Source organism: Anomaloglossus baeobatrachus, chromosome 3 (assembly GCF_048569485.1).
Source record: "Anomaloglossus baeobatrachus isolate aAnoBae1 chromosome 3, aAnoBae1.hap1, whole genome shotgun sequence".
Classification (NCBI taxonomy): domain Eukaryota; kingdom Metazoa; phylum Chordata; class Amphibia; order Anura; family Aromobatidae; genus Anomaloglossus; species Anomaloglossus baeobatrachus.
Window position 1 is genome coordinate 35726874 of NC_134355.1, and position 14098 is coordinate 35740971.

Consider the following 14098-nt stretch of genomic DNA (forward strand, 5'->3'; position numbering starts at 1 on the left):
GTGTGTCTGAGTTTTGGTTTTCCCTGTCTGTCTGTTGGGAATACGTTTTCCAGTTTGGTGCTCCCTCTTGTGGTCAGTGCTGGCGGTGAAGTTGATTTGTGGAATGAAAGCCACACACTTGTAGAGAAAACCTACAATTTTGACCACCAATCAAAAAAAAAGAGACCATAACAACAAAAGAACAACCAGGTAGTTGCTCAGTGGTAACTTAATGCCTATAAAACTACCCGGAAGAAAGTCCAAATGATTTCAAATCAAAATAAATCTTTATTACAAACAAAATAATACACAAATACACAGCATTTTAGAATGTAGAGATAAGTATATGGCACATGAATAAATTGATAGTCATACAATATGCACAGCTGACAACGTAAATTCTAAACCATGAAAGGTAATTATATGGAAGTTGACAGTGTGCAAAAAATATTTACAATCACCCAACAGTGGGAATAATGGACATATCAGATATAACTTGTGCCAAAAAAATGAATGATGAAACCTACATAGTAAGATGACATAGGCATAATATAATAACAATGTGAAACAATGTAAAAATCAATAAGATGGCAGATGAAAAAAATAATAATAGGTATGTCAGGAAAAACCTGATACAAAAGTAACTAAACTGCCAAATGCCAATAGATGATTGTACCACATTGCTACATACTAATAAAGCCTTACCAATGAGACACCCTGACGCGTTTCGCCGTGGCTTTTTCCAAGGGCATATTTATTTTACACTTGTAGAGAACTGGCAATCAGGGTCAGATTGGGACTATATAACTGAGTAGTTTTCTCTTGTTACTTGCCGGTGCTCAATGGTCTCCTGTGTGTTAAGGACATTCTGTAACCAGCTCTGCTTACTATCAGAACTCCTCTCAGATAAGTGGTCTTTGTCCCTCTGCTGTTTGTTTTCCACTTTCTTGTTGTTTTTACTGCTTTGATACGAATGCTTGATTCCTATATTCTCTGTGTGGAGTTCCTGGTGGAATTGGATCATTCCCTTCTGGGAGTGTCAATATACTTAGCTCCATGATTCTGTAAGGTATTGTGTTTGTCATGCTTGGTATTAATTCAGTCCCTCATCTATATTAGTGTTTTTGGATCCCAATAACATCAGAGTGCTGATACAGTGGGGGAGAGGTTGTGTGACCTCAGGATTTTTCCATATCAGAAGTGCTGGTATATATTAGGGTTTTTACGGTTGCAGACAGTGCTCCTTCCCATCCTTTCCTATAAAGATAGTTTGGGCCTCACTTTTGCTGAATCTGTCTTTTCTAGCTTTGTATTGTGTTTTTCTATATCATCGTAGCCTTTACATGTGGGGGGCAATCTATCTATCTTTGGGGACTGCTCCGAGGCACATTAGCTTTCTTATATCTCTATCTGTGAGAATATTTAGTTCTCCAGCTGTGTCGAAACGACTAGGTCATCGTAGGCTCGTCCCATGGCTACTTCTAGTTGTGTGTCAGGATAAGGTCTGCAGTCTGTTAAGGTTCCAGCCACTCTGGTATTATTTGGGATTCCAAACTTTTTGATCCACCTCGGTCCCTGAATGATAATACTGTCTTAATCTGTGTTTCCATCACACTCGTGCCCCTTCCTTCCCTGGGGGAGGGGGTAACAGAATAGATCTGGACAGGAGAATAGCAAGGAATGGGATTCCGGCATCGCCACCATCAGAGGTAAGGGAGGGAGCGTGAGGGAGAATATAGAAGCCTCCTGTCTCTCGCTATCCTGCAGTCACATCTTGACAACACCACCTCTTTGTTAACTAAAGGCCCCGTTACTAGAGATGAGCGAACCGGTCGCGGTTCGGCTCGAGTTCGGGTTCGCCGAACGGGCATCTCGTTTGAGTTCGGCGAACGTTCGACAAACCGAACTCGAACCGCATAGGAAACAATGGCAGGCAATCACAAACACATAAAAACACCTAGAAAACACCCTCAAAGGTGTCCAAAAGGTGACAAACAACTCACAACACAACACAAACACATGGGAAAGTGACAAGGACATATACTCATGCGAAAACAAAAGAGCTGGACAAGGAAAAAGAGGAGGAGACACAGATATAGGCATGGCACGCCCTTCTAAAATCATGTAAAACACCGCAAGGTGACTCCAAGCGGAGTCTCCCTTTTTTCCAAAAATTGGGCCACACACACACCCACCCCTTCAGTGGCAGCAGTTGTGCCCCAGTTGTACACTTCACAGCTAGATTTGCATCAAGCACATTCAAAAATACGCCATACTTAACCGTCCCCAGGATGACACCGGGGTAGGTAGCAAAGTCTTTCCTGATCCCAGCTCTGTTCATCTTGGATCATTTTTAAAAACAATGTAAGCAAGGGTTACTCCAAGCGGAGTCTCCCTTTTTTTCAAAAATTGTGCCCCATACACACCCACCCCTTCAGTGGCAGCAGTTGTGCCATAGTTGCAAACAGGATGTTTTGATTTGCATCAAGCACATTCCAAATCCACAAGCATTTACTCTCCCCAGGATGACACAGGGGTTGTAAATTCCTTCTGGATCCATGACTTGTTCATTTTGATGAACGTCAGTCTGTCCACATTGTCACTGGACAGACGCGTGCGCTTATCTGTCAGCACACACCCAGCAGCACTGAAGACACGTTCAGAGACAACGCTGGCAGCTGGACACGACAAGATCTCCAAGGCGTAAGTGGAGAGCGCTGGCCATTTTTCAAGATTTGAAGCCCAAAATGAGCAAGGCTCCAGTTGCAAAGTCATGGCATCGATGTTCATTTGGAGATACTCCTGTATCATCCTCTCCAGCCGTTGAGTATGTGTCAGACATGTTGTCTCTGGTGGCCTTGCAAAGGAGGGTCTAAAAAAATTATGAAACGATTCAATAAAATTGCTGTTACCAGCACCAGATACGGTCCTACTGGTACGGGTAGACTGGTGAAGATGACGAGACCGTCCCATGTTTGTCAAGTTACAACTGGGAGATTCAGTCCCTGCACCTGCACGGTTGTTTGGTGGAAAAGCCGAGCTAAGATCGAGTAACAGCTTCTGCTGATACTCCTGCATACGTGCGTCCCTTTCTATGGCTGGAATTATGTCACAAAATTTGGACTTGTACCGGGGATCTAATAGTGTGGCAAGCCAGTAGTCATCATCACTTCTAATTTTGACAATACGAGGTTCATGTTGGAGGTAGTGCAACAAAAAGGCACTCATGCGTCTTGCGCAGCCATGCGGACCAAGTCCACACTGTGTTTGTGGCATAGAGGTGCTAACCGTTCTTTCTTCCTCTGACATCTCCCCCCCAACCTCTTTCAACTGAAATTTGACCAAGGTCTCCCTCATCCGCTGAGTCTTCCATGTCCATGGACAGTTCGTCCTCCATTTCTTCATCTTCTCCTGCACCTTCCTCAACATTTCGCCTGCTACCATGCGCCCTTGTTGATCCCTGTCCCCCATGGTCCCATGCCTGCCGCGTTGGTGATGATGAACGTCTGGACTTTGGTGATGGTGTTGTGTCTTGCGCATATGAATCCTCCTGTAGTTCCTCCCCTTCCTGTTGTCCCACCCCCTGACTCCGAATAGTGTTTAGCGTGTGCTCCAGCATGTAAATGACTGGAATTGTCATGCTGATAATGGCATTGTCAGCGCTAAACATATTCGTCGCCATGTCGAAACTGTGCAGAAGGGTGCATAGGTCCTTGATCTGAGACCACTCCATCAGGGTGATCTGCCCCACCTCTGCATCTCGTTGGCCCAGGCTATACGTCATGACAGGCACGTGTGTCACCTTGCCCAGGCGAAGGGCCGCACCCAGGTTTGCAGCATTGTCGCACACGGCCTTACCAGGCTGCAGGTTGAGTGGAGACAACCATTTATTAAACTCAGTCTCCAGAGCTGCCCACAACTCAGCCGCTGTGTGACTCCTATTTCCAAGACATGTCAAGCTAAAGACCGCCTGATGCCGTTGCGCTCTGCTGCCAGCATAGTAATGAGGGGTGCATGATTCCTTCTGCGCAGTGAGAACGCTGGTGGCCTGACCAGGCAGGCTTGGGGCGGAGGTGGAGGACCCAGATGAGGTGGAGGAGGCAGAAGCAGTGGCGGAACTTGGACAGACAAAGGATTGACACACAAGTCGTGGGGACGGCAAGACTTGTGCAGCAGACCCTTCACCATCTATCACCATAGTTACCCAGTGCCCAGTCAGCGACATGTAACGTCCCTGTCCATGCTTACTGGTCCAAGTATCGGTGGTGAAATGCACCCGTTCACACACAGAGTTACTCAAGGAAGCGGTGATGTTGTGTGCGACATGCTGGTGTAGCGCGGGCACACCTTTCTTAGAGAAGTAGTGGCGACTGGGCATCTGGTACTGGGGCACAGCGACAGACATAAGGTCTCTAAAATCCTGTGTGTCCACCAGGCGGAAAGGCAGCATTTCGGTAGCCAAGAGCTTACAGAGGGATAAAGTCAACCTCTTAGCTTTGTCATGGGTCGCAGGAAATGACCTTTTATTTGTCCACATCTGAGGGACAGAGATCTGGCTGCTGTGTGTAGACGGTGTTGAGTAGGGTGTCCCTGAAAAAATGCAGGTTTGTGAGGAAAGTGCAGGCGTAGACATGATGTTGCCTTCATCCAACGTTGGTGCTATCGATGTCTTAGAGAGCTGTACACACGCACTTGTTTCCCCTTCCAAACCAACTGACGACCTACCAAGCAAACTTCCTGTTGTGGTTACAGTGGTGGAAGTTGTGCGTGGAAAACCAGGTGTGACAGCTGTCCCCACAGTCCTAGAAGATGAAGAGCGCGCGGATGCACTGGAAGGGGCAGGCGGTGGATTGTTCGCTCCGCTAGGCCGCATTGCAGCACGGTGAGCTTCCCACTGGGACATATGATATTTATTCATGTGACGATTCATGGAAGAAGTTGTCAAACTGCTGAGGTTTTGACCTCTACTAAGAGAACCATGACAAATTTTACAGATCACATAATTTAGGCGATCTTTTGCTATGTCAAAAAAGGACCAGGCTAGGCAAGGCTTAGAGGGCATGCGACCTGCTGATCCACCCCGACTAGTGCTCAGAGGCACAGTGGTGGCTGAGGATGCAGTTGTAGACGTGCTACCAGTACTCCGACTCTGTCCAGGAAGGCGCAAGGTAACTTCGTCGTCAGTTGCATCCTCCTCCACCGTCTCTGTTGACCTCCTCGAGGGCCTGACTGTGGGTTGACAGTAGGTGGGATCTAGAACTTCCTCATCAATTGTTGTGTTTCCACTCCCCTCACCCTCAGACCGAGCCTCTTCTTGCCCTGACCGAATATTTAAGTTGTCATCCCAATCTGGTATCTGCGTCTCATCGTCATCAGTATGTTCCTCATTGTCTATAACCACAGGTGTTACAGTTTGTGAAAAAGGGTCAACATTATGCTCAGAAACTTGGTCCTCACGGCCTGAATCAGAGTCACAAAGGTTCTGGGCATCACTGCAGACCATTTCCTGGTCTGTACTCACTGTAGCTTGGGAGCAGACCTGTGATTCCCAGGCTATAGTGTGACTGAACAGCTCTGCAGACTCAGCCATCTCAGTTCTACCATACTGTGCAGGGCGGATGGAGACTTCAGAGCTGGGAGAAAGCAAGTTTGATTGGGATGACAACTCAGAGGACTGGTGTTTTTTGGATGCGGTAGTTGAGGTGGCGGAGAGGGCACTTGTTGGACCACTTGAGATCCATTCAAGCATTTTCCTTTTTTGGCCATCATCTACCTTTGTTCCAGTTGTTCGTGTCCATAAAAAAGGGAGCACATCGGATTGTCCACGGTAAGTAGTAGACATCTTACTTTTGCTGGAAGATGGTCTATCTTCAGCAGATGTTAATGGAGCTTTGCCACCTTCCCCATGGACAAACCTTTTTTTTACTTTTCCAACACGCCTCTTGCCCTTTCCACCAGCATCTGTCATTTTTCCACTCATTTTGATTGCGACAAGATTGTGCACTTAAAATGTGGTAGTAAAAATTGAGAGGTGGTGTAGATTGCAGCAGTGGTCTATCTTTATTAACAGCAGAATAAACAACAATAATTATCCCTGACAATGCAACTACGGCCCTTAAACTGGCAGCATAGTTTGCTATTATAATGGCTTAGTAACAATGAGTTTGAGTGTGCAATGCAGAGGTGCTGCTCATAGGTTTGCACCAGTGGGACAATAATGAAGTCCAATAGCCACTTTTAGGATGCCACTAAGTTTACTCAGTGTTTGCTAGTATAATGGCTTAGTAACAATGAGCAGGAGGGTGCAAAGGGCAGGAGGGTACAGTGGCAGGGTTGTGGGTCTGGGTAGAGGAAAGGAAGCCTGCCTTTCTATTCCCTCCTAATGGGTAAATGCAGCGAGGAAATCCCTGACCTTAGCTACACAGACGCTGTCATCTTGTGTAGCTGTTAAAATCTGTTTTCACGGCCCTGACTGTCACCTATGGCTCTGACCCTGCCGGTATTAGCCCTTAAAAGGACTAATAGAAATTTCTATCCCTATTCTGTACAGCGCTGTGTATGGAGCGTTCACAGCAGTATCGGAGACAGGAGCTACGCCAGCGGTGACTGACACCAAAACTGTGAGGTAAATCCTGGGATATGAAGAGGAATTATGACTAGAAGTCATAATTGCTCTCATCACTCCCTGGCAGTGCCCCCCCTCCATTCTTGTTCTCAAATGTCCAGCATCTGTGAAGGTGTCACATCCCACTTACACCTCCAACAGCCATCTCCTCTGATATGGAGATGAGATGATGTGAGGACAATGGACCCAGGATGACTCCCTGCCGTCACCCTGTAACAAGAGTTGTATCTCATTAGCAAGGCTTGGAAGTAGCCAGACAGAACGACTCCAGTAAAAAATGGTTCATATCTCGCAAGCCATATCTCCGATAAATATGGCAACCATAAAAATGGTGTTTGCGCAGGCGGACGATGCTGGCACACCTTTTTTATGGAAGGGGGAGCTTGGGAAATGCCCCAGGCGTGATATCAGCCATATGGGAACTCGTAGACAGGTCATGAGTCCCCTCGTTCTGTAGCTAAATTCATAACTGTCACAATGAGAGCATTGGCGTCCGCCTACGACGCTCCCAGGCAAAGTTATGGCCCATATTCCATGTTGTGAATTTGTCCATAACTCCAGCCAGGGGTGGAGCAGTGCTCCCTGTGAGGTCACTAAGGTAGGAGGGGACCTGGATTTGCCCAGGTTGATAACCCTGCTTCGGCCATTTTCCAAGGTTCTTCTCGCTGGGGGCACGTGTAGGAAACATCTGTGGGAGTTCCTGGAAACCTGGTCTACAGCGCCCCCCTGTGGCCAGACGCAACAAGGTAACTGCTGGAACTGTGTATGCCTGTTTGTAACCCATGCTTTGATTGTAACTGTACTCTGACATATGTATATTCTGTAGATTCCCTATTGTATATATTGTAGTTTCTAGTGTGCTTTAGGCGATTAAATTATCTAATTAATCTTGGGCTGTTCTGTTATCTCGATCTTGAATCCCACGTCCGTGTGTTCGGCTAATAGTTACCGTAAATCGGTTGGTGGCAGCGAGTTGTGCCAAGGATTATTGTGGGGAGGCCAGTGAGATTCGGGAAGATATTATATATTCCGCCCGCGGAGGTCGGGGGAATATATACCTTACTCTCACCGGGGACCCTTCCATAATCGGCATAAGTAGTATAGCGGCCTCCTTGCTTATTGTCGGGCAATTCCATAATTGGCCTGACTATAAGAGGGGCGCTAGAGAGCGCGTCACGTGCTCTGTCGGTCGGTCGGGAGGTATAAAGTAGGGGTGACCCCCACTTGTTACCCCCCGATTGTGACGTACTGGTAGCCAGCGCGGGGGATTTCTGAGTGACCCCCCCGGTGGTTTGTGACATATTGGTGGCATAGCGGTGGGATCGAGATAATAGTGTGTGTGAGTGTGAGACCCATACTCCCAGACACTAAAGACTGCCTGCAGCAGCTGTGGCTGCTGGGGTCTTCAGACTAGCTCAACACTAGAGTGTCAGAGTGCAGATACTGTAAGGTGTGTGGAGGCATCAGGTGTCAGTTCTGTGTCAGTGACCAAAAGTCTGCAAGAATGGCTGATGGCACCAGGAGCAGAGCTATGCAACTGGCCAATGCTAAAGCAGGAGCCGAAGAGAGGGAGGACGGTGCTGTGGACAGCAATGAGGAGGTTGCCCACGAGTCCTCCAGGAGCTCGACGCCAGAAAACAGCTCTGCAGAGGACATTGCACAACCGGGCACTGCTGGACAAGATGAGGAGCAGCTCGCCCAAGGGTCCTCAACGAGCCAGATGCCAGCCCTCCGCTCTGCAATGGACAGTGAATCACCAGGCTCCGCAGCGGGCCGCAGATCACCACGTGCCATTCCACCGAGCCTGGGAGGCTCGGATAGCCTTCTTCAAATGGCTATGGCCCTACGCCAGGCTGGAGACCGGGAGGGCTACAAGGAACTCATGGCCGAGCGTGAGCGGCAAGCAGCGCGTGAAGAGCGCCAGGCAGAGCGTAACTACCAGCTGCAGCTAGCTCAGCTCCGGCCCTCATCAGCCACCCGTGACCTTCCAGACACCAAACTTCCAAAGGTCCGTGTTGAGGACTTCCCAGTGCTGGAGAAGGATGGAGACTTGGACTCTTTCTTGACTGCTTTTGAACGGACTTGCTTGCAGCATCATCTGAACAAGGACCAGTGGGCCAAATACCTGACCCCCCGTTTAAGGGGTAAGGCCCTGGATATCCTTGGGGACTTGCCTGCTGAGGCGGATCAGGGCTACGACACCATCAAGCGGGCCCTGATCCAACAGTACAACCTCACCCCGGAGTCCTACCGCAAGAAGTTCCGGACGCTGCAGAAGGGACCAAAGGACTCCTGGGCTGACCACCGGCGGGCACTTGCCCGAGCTGCCGACCACTGGACCCAAGGCCTGCAGCTTTCCACCGGACCGGAGATCCTGGACTTGTTCATCACGGAGCAACTCTTGTGGAACTGCCCTGAGGATCTCCGCCAGTTCATCCGAGACCAGAAGCCAAAGGGATCCACGGCTACAGCTGCCCTGGCAGATGACTACACCAACAATCGGGCTCCTGAGGCCAGGAGAGCGGCCACCAGCAGCACCTGGAGAGGGGGTAAGATGAATTCTGCGACTGCCCCACCTGCCCCTAGACTGCAGGGGGTGTCCCCCTCAACTCCCCTCTCCAGGCCCGTGGCGGAACCAAGACGGTGCCACCAGTGCAACCTACCTGGACACTTCAAGGCCATGTGCCCTCAGCGTCCCAAGGCCCCGGCTCCGTCCCCGTCCCAAGGGCCGCCCAAGGTGTATTGTGTGGGTGGGGGTGGTGGTAGGTCCCTGGACAGCTTCCAACCTGTCACCGTCGGCCGGTCTGTGACCATAGGACTGCGAGACAGCGCCTCGGAGGTGACTCTGGTGCGGCCTGAGATGGTGTCCCCCCAAGACTTGATCCCTGGAAAAACCCTCGCTGTCTCCGGGATTGGAGGCATTGACCCGGCGCTGCCTGTTGCTGACATTTATGTGGACTGGGGCGCAGGGCGAGGGGTGAGGGAGGTGGGGGTAACTGATCGGATCCCTGCAAACGTGCTACTTGGGACAGATTTGGGGCAAATAACCTCCCAGTTTGGCCCCGCCCCAAAGGCTGAACCTTCAGCCAGTGCTGACATGACTCCTGACAATGTTAATGTGTTATCTATGAATGATGTAAGGGAGGAGGGAGTGAACTCTGATATTTCTGCTTGCACAGACACCATAGACACACACACAGCTGCAGCTGTGACAGGGGAGGGGGTCAGAGAAAGGTGTGACAATGCCTCTACAAGTAACCAGCCTGTGAGCTGGGATCTGTTGCCCTCTGCAGGGATAAGCAGAGAGCAGGGTGCTGCAGGGGGAGGACCAGTGTGTGGGGTGGGGGCTACCACAGCAAATGTGGGGTCCCCAGAGATTTCACACCGGGGTTCTGTTGCTGCAGGAGGGGAACAGGCAGGTGAGATTGGGGCCGGTCCAGGAGCGGAAGTGCTCCCAGGTAAGATCTCGGTGCATGGTTCCCCCACAACCGGGGTGTCAGGAAGCCAGGTAGGTCTGCCTGAACCGGCGACTTGGTCAGGAACGGAGGAGGAGCAGGCACGACCCACGGTCGCAGCGGCTGTGGCCGCTGTCACCCGCAGTGGGAGTGCTGGAAGCCAAGGGGCCTCCCGGAGGTCCGATAGCTCTTCCCCTTCTGACCAAGTGGCAGCCGAGTCAGGTGGAGGCCAGGACACAGGTCCCGGGGTACTGACCGAAGATGTGACAGTCTCGTCGATTCTGGCCACATCTAGTCAGGGGTTTCAGGCAGCGTTAGAAGCTGACGACAGCCTGAAAGCTCTAAAGGAGCAGGCGGCACAGCCTCCCTCGGACTAGGACCCGGAGCGAGTGGTCTGGGACCAAGGACGGCTGTACCGGGCCACGGTCCAGCAGGGTTCACCGGAGGCGTGGCCCAGGGACCGACAGTTGGTGGTACCCTATCCGTTCCGGACGGAGTTGTTGCGGATCGCACATGAGATTCCGATGGCCGGACACCTAGGGATCGCTAAGACCAAGGCCAGGTTAAACCAGCATTTCTACTGGCCAAAAATGGGGGCCGATGTGGCTGCCTACTGCCGTTCGTGTGAAACCTGTCAGAGAGTGGGGAAGGCGGGGCCACGCCCCAAAGCCCCACTGGTATCTCTGCCCATCATCGATGAGCCTTTCAGGAGGGTGGCTGTGGATCTGGTCGGCCCGCTGGCCATCCCCAGCAGCTCCGGGAAACGCTTCATACTGACGGTAGTGGACTATGCCACCCGGTACCCAGAAGCAGTGGCCTTGTCGTCCATTCGGGCTGACAAGGTGGCCACCGCATTGCTGGAGATTTTCTCCCGAGTGGGTTTTCCCCAGGAAATGCTCACCGACCGGGGGACCCAATTCATGTCCCAGCTGATGGAGACCCTCTGTAAGCAAGTCCAGGTGCGACATCTGGTGGCCAGCCCGTACCATCCACAGACTAATGGCCTGTGCGAGCGGTTCAATGGCACCTTAAAGCAGATGCTTAAGATGTTGGTCGACTCCCATGGGCGTGACTGGGAGCGGTATCTCCCACACCTGTTATTTGCTTACCGGGAGGTTCCACAGGCCTCAACAGGATTCTCACCGTTTGAGCTCCTGTACGGGCGACGTGTGCGGGGCCCCCTGGCTCTGGTGAAAGAGGCTTGGGAAGGGGATTTGGCCACCCCTGGAGTGTCGGTTATCGAGTATGTCATGCGCTTCCGGGACAAAATGCAGGCCTTGACGCAACTGGTACACGACAATATGGCTCAAGCCCAGGCTGATCAGAAGCGTTGGTACGACCAGAACGCTTGTGAGAGGACCTACCAAGTGGGTCAAGAGGTGTGGGTACTGGTCCCCGTACCACAGGACAAGCTTCAGGCAGCCTGGGAAGGCCCATACCTCGTGTACCAGCAGCTCAACCCTGTGACGTACCTGGTCACCCCGGACCCTGCCCGTGGAAGGCGGAAGCCCTTCCATGTGAACATGATGAAGGCACATCATGAGCGGGAGGCATGTGCGCTCCCCGTGTGCAACCTGCCCGAGGAGGGAGAAGCGGAAACCCTCTTGGATATGCTAGCCCAGGTTAGGGCAGGCGGATCCATTGAGGATGTGGAGGTTGGCCACCAGCTCTTGGAGGACCAACGGTCCCAGCTGTGGGCCACCCTACACCCCTTCCGGGGGTTGTTTACCAACCAGCCCGGAAGGACTGACTTGGCTGTCCATCACGTGGACACTGGGGATCATCCCCCGATCCGGCGTTCAGCATATCGGGTCTCCCTGGAGGTGCAGCAACACATGCGCCAGGAGATTGACGAGATGCTGGAGCTGGGGGTGATCCAGGCATCCAACAGCGCTTGGGCCTCGCCTGTAGTCCTCGTCCCTAAGAAGGACCGAACCACTCGGTTCTGCGTGGACTACAGGGGGCTCAATGCTGTCACGGTCGCCGATGCGTACCCAATGCCACGCATCGATGACCTGCTCGATCAGTTGGCCGGGGCTCAGTACCTGACCATCATGGACCTGAGCCGGGGATATTGGCAGATCCCCCTGACTCGCAAGGCCAGGGAACGCTCTGCCTTTATTACCCCATTTGGACTGTACGAGTCCACGGTGATGCCATTCGGGATGAGGAATGCCCCTGCCACTTTCCAGCGGATGGTCAACACCCTGCTCAAGGGACTTGAAGGGTACGCGGCCGCGTACCTGGATGACATTGCCGTCTTCAGTCCCACCTGGGAGGACCACCTAGAGCATCTAGCACAGGTGCTCAGGCGGATCCACCGGGCAGGTTTGACCATCAAGCCGGGAAAGTGTCAGCTGGCCATGAGCGAGGTCCAGTACCTCGGTCACCGGGTAGGTGGGAGAACACTGAAGCCCGAGCCTGAGAAAGTGGAGGCCATCGCATCCTGGCCCACCCCCAGGACCAAGAAGCAGGTGATGTCCTTCTTGGGGACCGCTGGGTACTATAGGAGGTTTGTTCCATGCTATAGTAGCCTGGCAAAGCCCTTGACGGACCTCACCAAGAAGAAGCTGCCCTCTGCAGTCGATTGGACAATGGACTGCGAGACAGCCTTCCGGGCCCTAAAGGACGCCCTGTCCAGCCCGCCCGTGCTACAGGCAGCCGACTTCACGCGGCCGTTTGTAGTACAGACCGACGCCAGTGACTTCGGCCTCGGTGCGGTGCTCAGCCAGGTGGACTCTGCGAGCCAAGAGCACCCAGTCTTGTACCTGAGCAGGAAGCTGTTACCAAGGGAAGTGGCCTATTCTACAATGGAGAAGGAGTGCCTGGCCATAGTGTGGGCCCTGCAGCGTCTGCAACCCTATCTATACGGGCGCCACTTCATCGTGGAGACGGACCACAATCCCCTCAGCTGGTTGCACACCGTCTCTGGGACGAATGGGCGATTGTTGCGATGGAGCCTTGCGCTCCAGCAATACGACTTCACCATTCGCCACAAAAGGGGCCGTGACCACGGTAACGCAGACGGGCTGTCCCGACAAGGAGAGGTCGCGGACGGGCGCACGGGGGAACACCGGAGTGTGCTGCCCCCTAGCGCCCTCAAAAGGGGGGAGGTGTGAGGTAAATCCTGGGATATGAAGAGGAATTATGACTAGAAGTCATAATTGCTCTCATCACTCCCTGGCAGTGCCCCCCCTCCATTCTTGTTCTCAAATGTCCAGCATCTGTGAAGGTGTCACATCCCACTTACACCTCCAACAGCCATCTCCTCTGATATGGAGATGAGATGATGTGAGGACAATGGACCCAGGATGACTCCCTGCCGTCACCCTGTAACAAGAGTTGTATCTCATTAGCAAGGCTTGGAAGTAGCCAGACAGAACGACTCCAGTAAAAAATGGTTCATATCTCGCAAGCCATATCTCCGATAAATATGGCAACCATAAAAATGGTGTTTGCGCAGGCGGACGATGCTGGCACACCTTTTTTATGGAAGGGGGAGCTTGGGAAATGCCCCAGGCGTGATATCAGCCATATGGGAACTCGTAGACAGGTCATGAGTCCCCTCGTTCTGTAGCTAAATTCATAACTGTCACAATGAGAGCATTGGCGTCCGCCTACGACGCTCCCAGGCAAAGTTATGGCCCATATTCCATGTTGTGAATTTGTCCATAACTCCAGCCAGGGGTGGAGCAGTGCTCCCTGTGAGGTCACTAAGGTAGGAGGGGACCTGGATTTGCCCAGGTTGATAACCCTGCTTCGGCCATTTTCCAAGGTTCTTCTCGCTGGGGGCACGTGTAGGAAACATCTGTGGGAGTTCCTGGAAACCTGGTCTACAGCGCCCCCCTGTGGCCAGACGCAACAAGGTAACTGCTGGAACTGTGTATGCCTGTTTGTAACCCATGCTTTATCTGTAACTGTACTCTGACATATGTATATTCTGTAGATTCCCTATTGTATATATTGTAGTTTCTAGTGTGCTTTAGGCGATTAAATTATCTAATTAATCTTGGGCTGTTCTGTTATCTCGATCTTGAAT

The 14098-nt window shown here is 51.9% G+C and overlaps 1 protein-coding gene across 1 annotated transcript in view; it reads right to left on the reverse strand.

The window, feature by feature from the left end:
• The window catches only part of SPATA17 (spermatogenesis associated 17), a 272661-nt gene that overhangs the window by 145069 nt on the left and 113494 nt on the right, over nt 1-14098 (reverse strand). The window lies entirely within an intron of this gene.